Here is a 9,139-nt window from a genome sequence, read left to right on the forward strand (position 1 = left end):
GAGCTGTCAATTGTGGCACGGGTCGCTTCCGAAAAAAACTCACAAAGCTCCGTGGGCCTTACCGAGTGAAATTGAAACGGCTAAATTAAAAAATGATTTAAAACACTCAAAGGCCAATAACACACCTTAACATATATATAGGACCGCAGAGTTTGGGCAATCGGTGGCGCCAAGCCGTTTCCCTCTTCCAGAGCGAGTGAATACCATGTAATGGGAGGCGCGATAGAAGTTGAAATAACTATTATTATATCACCTGTGCGGTCATACGCAAGAAAGTGAACCCTTTGACCGCCCCTCCGTCACGAGTTAAGGATTGCCCTGGCACCCATTCAGCCAGACGCGAGCACTGACTGAGCAGAGGCTGAAGGTCAGTCGGGAAATGGTACCAGGGCACCAAGAGAATGAGGTATTTGGGCAAACCCCAGTTGCACGCGCGCGCACCAATACGCGTGCGAGCACGTAGCAATACGCGCGAGCACACGTACTATACGCGCGTACCCGTAATAATATGCACGTACACGTAGAAATACACGCGTAGGCACATACCACACGAGTGCACACACGTACTAATACGTGTACACGGACCACACGCGCGCACACACGTTGTAACACGCGTGGACGCACAGACCCCGCGCATGCGCACATACTAATAAGCGTGCATACACACGGCACGCACACGCCACAATACAACTCCTCACGTTAAATTTCGATTTAAAGCTTTCGTGACTGCAGGGATTCATCTTCTTGGTTCTTTCGGTAAAGTCACGTAGAAGGGAAATAATAAAATAATAAAAATGAAACATCATAAAATCTGAAAAACTGTCTTCTCGACAGCCCTGTTCTTCACCTGAGGACGGCTGCTTGCGTTGTGGCCGAAACGTCGTGAGAATTATTTTATTAGGTTTTTATTTTTATTATTTTATTAACTCCTCGCGGGTACGTGAACAAAGACGGCCACTGCATCGCTCACTTTCTGCGGCCGTCTGGAACGTTCTTCCTTCCGATATTCGGAAGCCGCTGGGGAGCCGCGCGACTTTTAAATGATCTACATCAGTGGTTCTTAGCCTTTGCCGCAGCCTTACACCCCCCCCCCCCCCTTTGGTTCTCGATCGTAGTAAACGCAGAGGGTTTGTTGAAACGAGGTAAGTTGTAAGTTAACGTGCGCGTGCTCAATTTGTGTTTTGATTATTTATTTACCTTCTAAAACAAATCTGGCCGCGTCTCGCACTCCCCAGAAAGGGCATCTCGCACCTCCAGGGGGGCGAGTGCACCCCAGGTCAAGAACCACTGATCGAGATTGACAACCACATTTCTTGAGAACTGCTTGTTGCATATTCTTGGTTCTTTCGGTAAAATCACGTAGAAAGAAAAAAAAAATTTGGTGATTTTAGTTTAACACGTAGGCTTTCGCGACCAATATTATTCATAATCAAAGTTTTTGGGTTTAGATCGCGTTATTTATAAATGTGTCGTAACCCTCCACCACCCGACACGGCCAATCAGAAAAAAAGTGTCACGTTGACAAAAGACAAATAGTTCACTGCTTTAGCCCACCGGTGTGTTGAAGCGCGAGACCACAACATTTACAATTTGAGTACGACGTTTCGCTGGTAATTGCATCCAGCATCATCGGGCAATTCGCCAGAATGGTGAGGCTCTGCTGTGTCTCCCGTTCTTATATAGAGCAGCAGCAGCAGGGTGACGTCATCATTAACTCATCAGGTGCAAAGATTTGAGGGGTTATTGTAATTATATACTAGATTGGTAATCAGGCTATTGTTACGATGATTATGATTTTACTTTATTTATTTTTTATCTTTAATTGTTTTTCTTTACCTACGTGACTTTACCGAAAGAACCAAGAATATGGATCCTTGCAGTCACGAAAACTTCAAATCGAGAATTAACTGCTTGTTGTGTTATCGTTTGTTGTCCCCCCGCCCCCCGCCCCCCCCACGCACCTCCAATAAATACGGCTGGCTACGTACGGCGCGAAAGAAGTTCGACACAGTCATCCCTCGGTAGACGACCGCTTTGGAATACAACGAATTAGGTACACGTCGTGTTTTGACGAGAGAGAAAATGTCTTGGGATGCGACGTCTTGCTTGGGATACGACGCGCTTGCTAGAACTTGTGTGGGTCGTGACGAGTCACCGCGTACCCGCGTAGACCCCGTTCACGACTGAAACAAAGCCACGCTCCTCAGTCTGCCTGTAGATCTCGTTCAGTGCACAACCCTTGCTAGAACTGTGAATTTTCACGTGTTTTTTGTCATTTTAACTCCTCTCAGCAAGGTAAGGTGATGTGAAATTTTCATTTTGAATTTCAATTTATTTTACTTTATTTATGCATTTTAATTTAAGTATGCATTTTAGTAATAAGTAGTGTCTAAATTATTTTATACAACCCCATGAATGTATAATATGCCATATAAAATATAATTTTCGGTACAAGTCCTACCATCCGGAACGAACTAACGACGCATACCGAGGTACCACCACTGTACACAGACACACAACCCTCCCCGATTGTGTGCGTACACGAACATGTCTGCGAATACAAACCGCACCTGAAAATCCCCGAGCCAACAGCGAAGCGCACTGGTGAGTCAGCACTCAACAGAGAACGCACAGGCGACACGTGTCAAGGCTAAACAGGAAATACAAGTACGAACGACATTACAAGGCGTGTTGTATGCATGTTCAACTTCTTTCGCACCGTACGTGGACAACCGTGCGAATCGGAGGTGCGGTGCGGGGCGAAAAACAAACTTTAGACAAAAAAATTAAACAAGTATTGCGAAATGTCACGGTACTGGAATTGTAAACGTTGTACAGGTGACCCTCAACTTACTACGACGGCTCGACTTGCAACCCCCCCCCCCCCCGCTTTTCCGACCTTTCTTATAGTAAATAAGACCCCCACAGCATCGACCAAAACTTGTATCTACGACCCCAGAGTCGATTAGCGACGGAATCTGCGCATCGTCATGCGAACACTCAGCTCTGCTCTTCCGCCGCATGCGCATGGTACAGCATCGCCCGACAGGCCGAAGCTTCGTCGGGAACGAACGCAGCTTCTCTCGCGCAACGCTCGTCACTTCTTCGTAAATTTTCTTCAAATTTAGAAATGTTTTCGCCTTTCGCTACCCGCGTCTGAGAAGAGGAAATGTGGTGCACGTGCAGAAAGTACTTAAGAATTTTGAAATGTGTTTGTTTTTACCGAATACATTTTTTTAAATGTTACGTTAAGTTACAATAAAGAATGCTTGTTCGGGTTATTTTCATTTATTTTCATGGTCAATTATGGTATTTTTATGGTACGTAAATGGGTTTCCAGGAACAGACCCCCAATGTTTAACATTGCTCCGATGGGAAATAAGGGTTCGACTTGGGACAGCCGCGCCGTCTGTCCAGGAACCAATTGGGTCGTAGGTATGGGGGTCGCTTGGAGTGGGTTCTCTCTCCAACACAATCGGTGTGCTGAACTGGTAACTGTCAGGCATGTTTTATTTACCAGTGACGCGTGGCGAGGTCAATGGCTGGGGAGGCATTGGCTGGTATCAGAGCCAGATTTACACCGAGGGGGGCGTGTCCTCACGGAGGGGGCGTGTCCTCACGGAGGGGGCGTGTCCTCACTGAGGGGGGCGTGTTAGACACATCCCCCTCAGTGAGGCAGATGTGATAGCTGCCTCCCCTGGTGCTTTTTCATTGCAGTTTCATGACGGGACCAGCGAGCCTAAATATCTTTATACACGCACGTGAAATACGTTACCTGGAGTATGGAAGGTGAGGACATGAAATGAAGGGGTCTACAAACATTACATTGGTGACATACTGAGATAGTAACAGGCACGCGCTTATTGCCCGCGCTCCATCCAGTTACTGAGGGGTTGCGCAATCAGAGGGGAGGCTGAGCTCGTCGCTGCCTCACCTCTCGTCTCTTCCTGTATTTGCAGCGGAGCTCTGCAAATTTGGCGATTTTGACGATAAAAATGATTGGAATCGTACAGAAATGACATTGAAACACAGATGAGTGGAAAAATCGTAATATTTATTTTATTTGATTATTCTTTTTTTTACTTTTCGTAACAACTATTTTCATTGGAGTATGACAGGTGAGGCTCTGCCTCCCCTGCCTCCCCTGACCGCACGTCCCTGGTGTGTAGGTCTCTACATGACGCAGGCGGTGTAGCGCTACACTGCGCTACGAACACAGCGACCACGAATTTGATTCCCGCTCACGGCCAAACACCAGTGACGATTCTAACTATCCGATCCGGTCCTGGGCCTCCCCAAGGTCGGGTCAGCCACACCTCCGATTAGCACGGACGGCTAAGTACGGTGCGAAAGAAGTTCAAAATACATACATACAAAAATGAGTACATCGCCACTGGGGAGACAAATGCGACCGGGCGTGATGTTGGCCACCCACCCCCTCGTGTGCCGTGCCGGCCTTCGTCGGTGCTGCTCGCTAACAGCAACTTGCCCTCACAGCCTGTTGAAGGCTATACGGGGGATCTTTATCTATAGGAGAGGGAAGTGGCCAGTCACGGGCAGAGTAGACTAGGAAAGTCGATAGCACACAGTGGGCAAGGGATTTCCAGACCAGAGGGACTTCCCACTGAGCGCTGGTTGACTGGGGGTTTAGAGACAAAGCCTTGGTTGCTGGAGCAAGAGAGTGTGGTGTGGGGAGTAGCGCGAGATGAGAGGGGAGAGATAGGAGAGAGTGCATGGAGGGGAGTAGAGTGAGATGAGAGGGGAGAGGTGGGAGTACGTGGACGGGAGTAGAGTGAAATGAGAGGGGAGAGGCAGGAGAGTGCGTGGAGGGGAGTAGAGTGAGATGACAAGGGAGAGGTAGGAGAGTGCGTGGAGGGGAGTAGAGTGAGATGAGAGAGGTAGGAGAGTGCGTGGAGGGGAGGGGAGTGAGATGAGAGGGGAGAGGTAGGAGAGTGCGTGGAGGGGAGTAGAGTGAGATGAGAGGGGAGAGGTAGGAGAGTGCGTGGAGGGGAGTAGAGTGAGATGACAAGGGAGAGGTAGGAGAGTGCGTGGAGGGGAGTAGAGTGAGATGAGAGAGGTAGGAGAGTGCGTGGAGGGGAGTGGAGTGAGATGAGAGGGGAGAGGCAGGAGAGTGCGTGGAGGGGAGTGGAGTGAGATGCGAGGGGAGAGGTGGGGGGGAGTCCGTGTAGGTAAGTAAAGTGACTGTGGGCTTCGGTACGCACAGGTACACGTGGACACGCGCGTCTGACCCCATCACAATCTCGGAGATTTCGCAACTTCTCCTTTCGGGTCGCCCTCACGTGGCTGGGGCGGGGGGGCAGACACCCACCCCGCTGGTCCTCAGCCAAACTTTGGGCACCAAGGTGGATAGGGGACGTTAACTACCTCGCCTGGTCTACAGGAGGTCTTGGGTTCGATCCAGACGCTGACGCCTGCTGGTGTATATTTGGAGTTTGCGCGTCTCTCTCTCATCATCACGGTGGCTAGATGTTAACTACCTCGCCTGGTCTACAGGAGGTCGTGGGTTCGATCCGGACCCTGACGCCTGCTGCTGTATATTTGGAGTTTGCGTGTGTCTCTCTCTCTCATCATCATCACGGTGGCTAGGAGATATTAACTACCTCGACTGGTATACAGGAGGTCGTGGGTACGATCCGAACCTTGACGCCTGCTGTATATTTGGAGTTTGCGATGTCTCTCTCTCTCATCATCACGGTGGCTAGGAGATGTTAACTACCTCGCCTGGTCTACAGGAGGTCGTGGGTTCGATCCCGACCCTGACGCCTGTTATATAGAGTTCGAGGTGTCTCTCTCTCTCCATGGTCACGTGGATTTTCTCCAGGTCCTCCGGTTTTCCCTATACATTTAAAAGCATGGGCTTAGAGCATTTGGCTGCTATACATTTCCACGTGCTTAGCCACTGCGTTGAGCTATCATCTGTGACCAATTCGCTTCTGAAAAATAACCTACATAGCTCAGTTGGTCTTACCTGGTTAAAAAAAAAAGTTTTACAAGTTCGACCCGGGTTCTGCTTTCAGTTCCTCTGAGCAGTGAGGGGGGGGGGAGGTAGTGGGTGACGGCACGAGATGGATTGAGGTGGAGGATGTGAGTAAGGAAGAGGGGAATAGAGAGCAGTGTTCTTCACGAATTTTCAGAGGGGGGGGGGGCAGTGGACACTTTCGCCGATAAGAGACATCAGTGTGTGAGTGTCGCCATACATCCGAGACCATTGGGGTTAGACAACACGATGGGGAAGAGAGGGGGGGGGGTGTTTTCACTATTTGTGTCGTGTCGACAGCCCCTGCACTAAAGGCCAGTGGACCGCGGGCCTTGCAGTGAAGACCGCCGGGGCAGAGTGAGGGTGGGAAACGTGGGGAGATGAGAGCGAGTGAAACAGGAAATGTCATGGGGATGGAGCGACGTTGGGAATGAATGAGAGCGTGAAGGTGGGGAGAGAGCTCTGGATGGAGAGAGGCAGAGAAGGAGCGAAGGAGGAGAGAGAGATGGAGGGCAAGGGGGGGGGGTAAATTTAGCCTTGAAGCCCCGTAATGACGGGATAAGGCGGCTTATCGAGGCAAAGCCAAGAGGATTAAACCTGCACGGCTTCAAGGTTGAGGGACAAACACGGGGTGGGAGACACGGGAAGGAATGAAGGAAGGAGTGACGGCAAATGACGGTGGATTGGCAAGATAAGAGGCGCGGGTGGTGAAGGAGACGCACGGATGGAGAGAGAGCCCCGTGTGTGAAAGTGACACACGGGGGCGGGGGGGGGGAGAGGCCCGAGTGAGCGAGACGCGGGGTGACCGAGCGAGTTACGACACTGGACGGAGTAGAAGCGACAACGCAGACACACAAACCGCGTTTACTGGAGGACTTTACCGGACTACGCCCCGGCCGCCCGCCTTGTTCCGGGTCCACCGCCGGGCCAGGACGCCTCGACCCCGGCCCGCGTCGCTATCCGAGGACCGGTCCCACTCCCCCCCCGACCGCACGCGCTAGGCCGCAAACCCGCGCGGACTCACCCTGAACGCGACGAGCGGCGATGACCGCGGCCTCCCCTCGTGCGTGCGGCGGTCACTCGCGGGCTGTCTGCGTCGTTCGCCGCCGAGGGTTTCCCCCTCTCCCTCGCCTCAGTTAGTCCCCTCGACTCGCCATTGCTGCGCTGCGGCGAACGCGATGGCCCCGGCTCAACTCGCCCTCTCACTCTTGATAAGAAGCGAGGTGGGTGGGTGGGTGGGCGGGGTTAGGCGTGATGACATCACGACGCACGCCGCCGTTGGCTCGTGACGTCATCACGTAGAGTGCGTGCTATGCGTTGGACGCACGTGCACGGGGTGGGGGGAGGGGGTCGCACGGTGACGCAATCACGTAACAAAGTCGCGCGCGGTGACGTCACCGCGTTGGGTTTGAGGCGCCGCGGCTGCTGCCGTGACGTCTTTCGCGGGATTCTTCCCCGGCGGTTCTTGACGTCACCGTTACGTGTTTACGTCATCGCGTAAGTAATTGTGACGTCATCGCGCAACGTGATCACACGTCACCACGCCGGTCTGCGGGTCGAGATTAGATGGCTGCTAGAAATATCCACGCGATAAGCCGCTTCGTTAGGTGCCACGAAAGCTTTAAATCGAAACATATATAATTGTTATAACACATTAAATACGCACTACAATGACAACAGTTTAAAGCGATTTGAAGCATGTTTTATTTTCAAAATGGAAATATGGTTTTTGGGGGGGGGGGGGGCAGAGCTTTGTGACGTCATATGTGAGGGGGGGGGTCTGACTTTTTGTGACGCCGTGTGACGAGGGGGGAGGGGTCAAAAATCGCGTGACGTCATTTATTTAAAGTTGCGCATTTTGATGTGACGTCACATTTCTCTCCCCCCCCCCCCTCGTCACACATCGTCACAAATGTCTCACCCCCCCCCCCCCCCAGGTGCGTGACGTTCACAGCTGCTCACGTCAAGCGGCCAGCAACGAGCAGCACCACGAGCAAAGTCGTCACGTGCGGATCGGTGCGACGCGTGTTTTGAATTGAGCAGCGAGGTGGTTGTTGTTGTTGTTTTAACATTTGGGAGGGGATTCCAGAGTGGGACGGTGAGAGAGAGACGTGAGGTGACAGGCAGCGTGGTGAGTGAGTGACTAAGTGGGTGAGTGAGCAGTTGAGTGGGTGAGCGAGTGGGGGGGGGGTGTGAATTAATGGACGGTGAGTGGATGAGTGAGCGAGGTGAGTGAATGCGCAGTGAGCGGGGTGTGAATGGTTGAGTGGGTGGGTGAGTGGTTGAGTGGGTGGGTGAGTGGCGTGTGAGTGAATGGGTGGTGAGTGGTTGAGTGAGCGGGGTGTGAGTGGTTGAGTAGGTGAGTGGTTGAGTGGGTGGGTGAGTGGCGTGTGAGTGAATGGGTGGTGAGTGGTTGAGTGAGCGGGGTGTGAGTGGTTGAGTAGGTGAGTGGTTGAGTGGGTGGGTGAGTGGCGTGTGAGTGAATGGGTGGTGAGTGGTTGAGTGAGCGGGGTGTGAGTGGTTGAGTAGGTGAGTGGTTGAGTGGGTGGGTGAGTGGCGTGTGAGTGAATGGGTGGTGAGTGGTTGAGTGAGCGGGGTGTGAGTGGTTGAGTAGGTGAGTGGTTGAGTAGGTGGGTGAGTGGCGTGTGAGTGAATGGGTGGTGAGTGGTTGAGTGAGCGGGGTGTGAGTGGTTGAGTAGGTGAGTGGTTGAGTGGGTGGGTGAGTGGCGTGTGAGTGAATGGGTGGTGAGTGGTTGAGTGAGCGGGGTGTGAGTGGTTGAGTAGGTGAGTGGTTGAGTGGGTGAGTGAGTGGCGTGAGTGGATGAGTGAGGATGGTTAGTGGGTGAGTGAACGAGGTTGTGAGTGGTTGAGTGAGTGGTTGAGTGGTTGAGTGAACGAGGTTGTGAGTGGTTGAGTGAGTGGTTGAGTGGTTGAGTGAACGAGGTTGTGAGTGGTTGAGTGGCTGAGTGGGTGAGTGAGAGCGGTGTAAGTGGTTGAGTGAGCGGGGTGTGAGTGGATGAGGAGGGTGAGTGGTTGAGTGAGCGAGGTTGTGAGTGGTTGAGTGGCTGAGTGGTTGAGCGGGGTGTGAGTGGTTGAGTGGTTGAGTGGTTGAGTGTGTGAGTGGTTGAGTGTGTGAGTGGT

General features: G+C 52.2%; 1 protein-coding gene across 2 annotated transcripts in view; it reads right to left on the bottom strand.

Moving 5' to 3' along the window:
- Positions 1–7,221, bottom strand: part of LOC144940612 (dnaJ homolog subfamily C member 5-like) — a 28,044-nt gene extending 20,823 nt beyond the window's left edge. For both annotated transcript variants that reach the window (XM_078866867.1, XM_078866868.1), the window contains exon 1: positions 7,023–7,221. The gene's annotated coding sequence lies outside the window, so the exon portion shown is untranslated. The remainder of the gene's footprint in view (positions 1–7,022) is intronic.
- Between the last annotated feature and the right edge of the window lie 1,918 nt (positions 7,222–9,139).

This window comes from Lampetra fluviatilis, chromosome 23 (assembly GCF_964198595.1).
Source record: "Lampetra fluviatilis chromosome 23, kcLamFluv1.1, whole genome shotgun sequence".
Taxonomy (NCBI): domain Eukaryota; kingdom Metazoa; phylum Chordata; class Hyperoartia; order Petromyzontiformes; family Petromyzontidae; genus Lampetra; species Lampetra fluviatilis.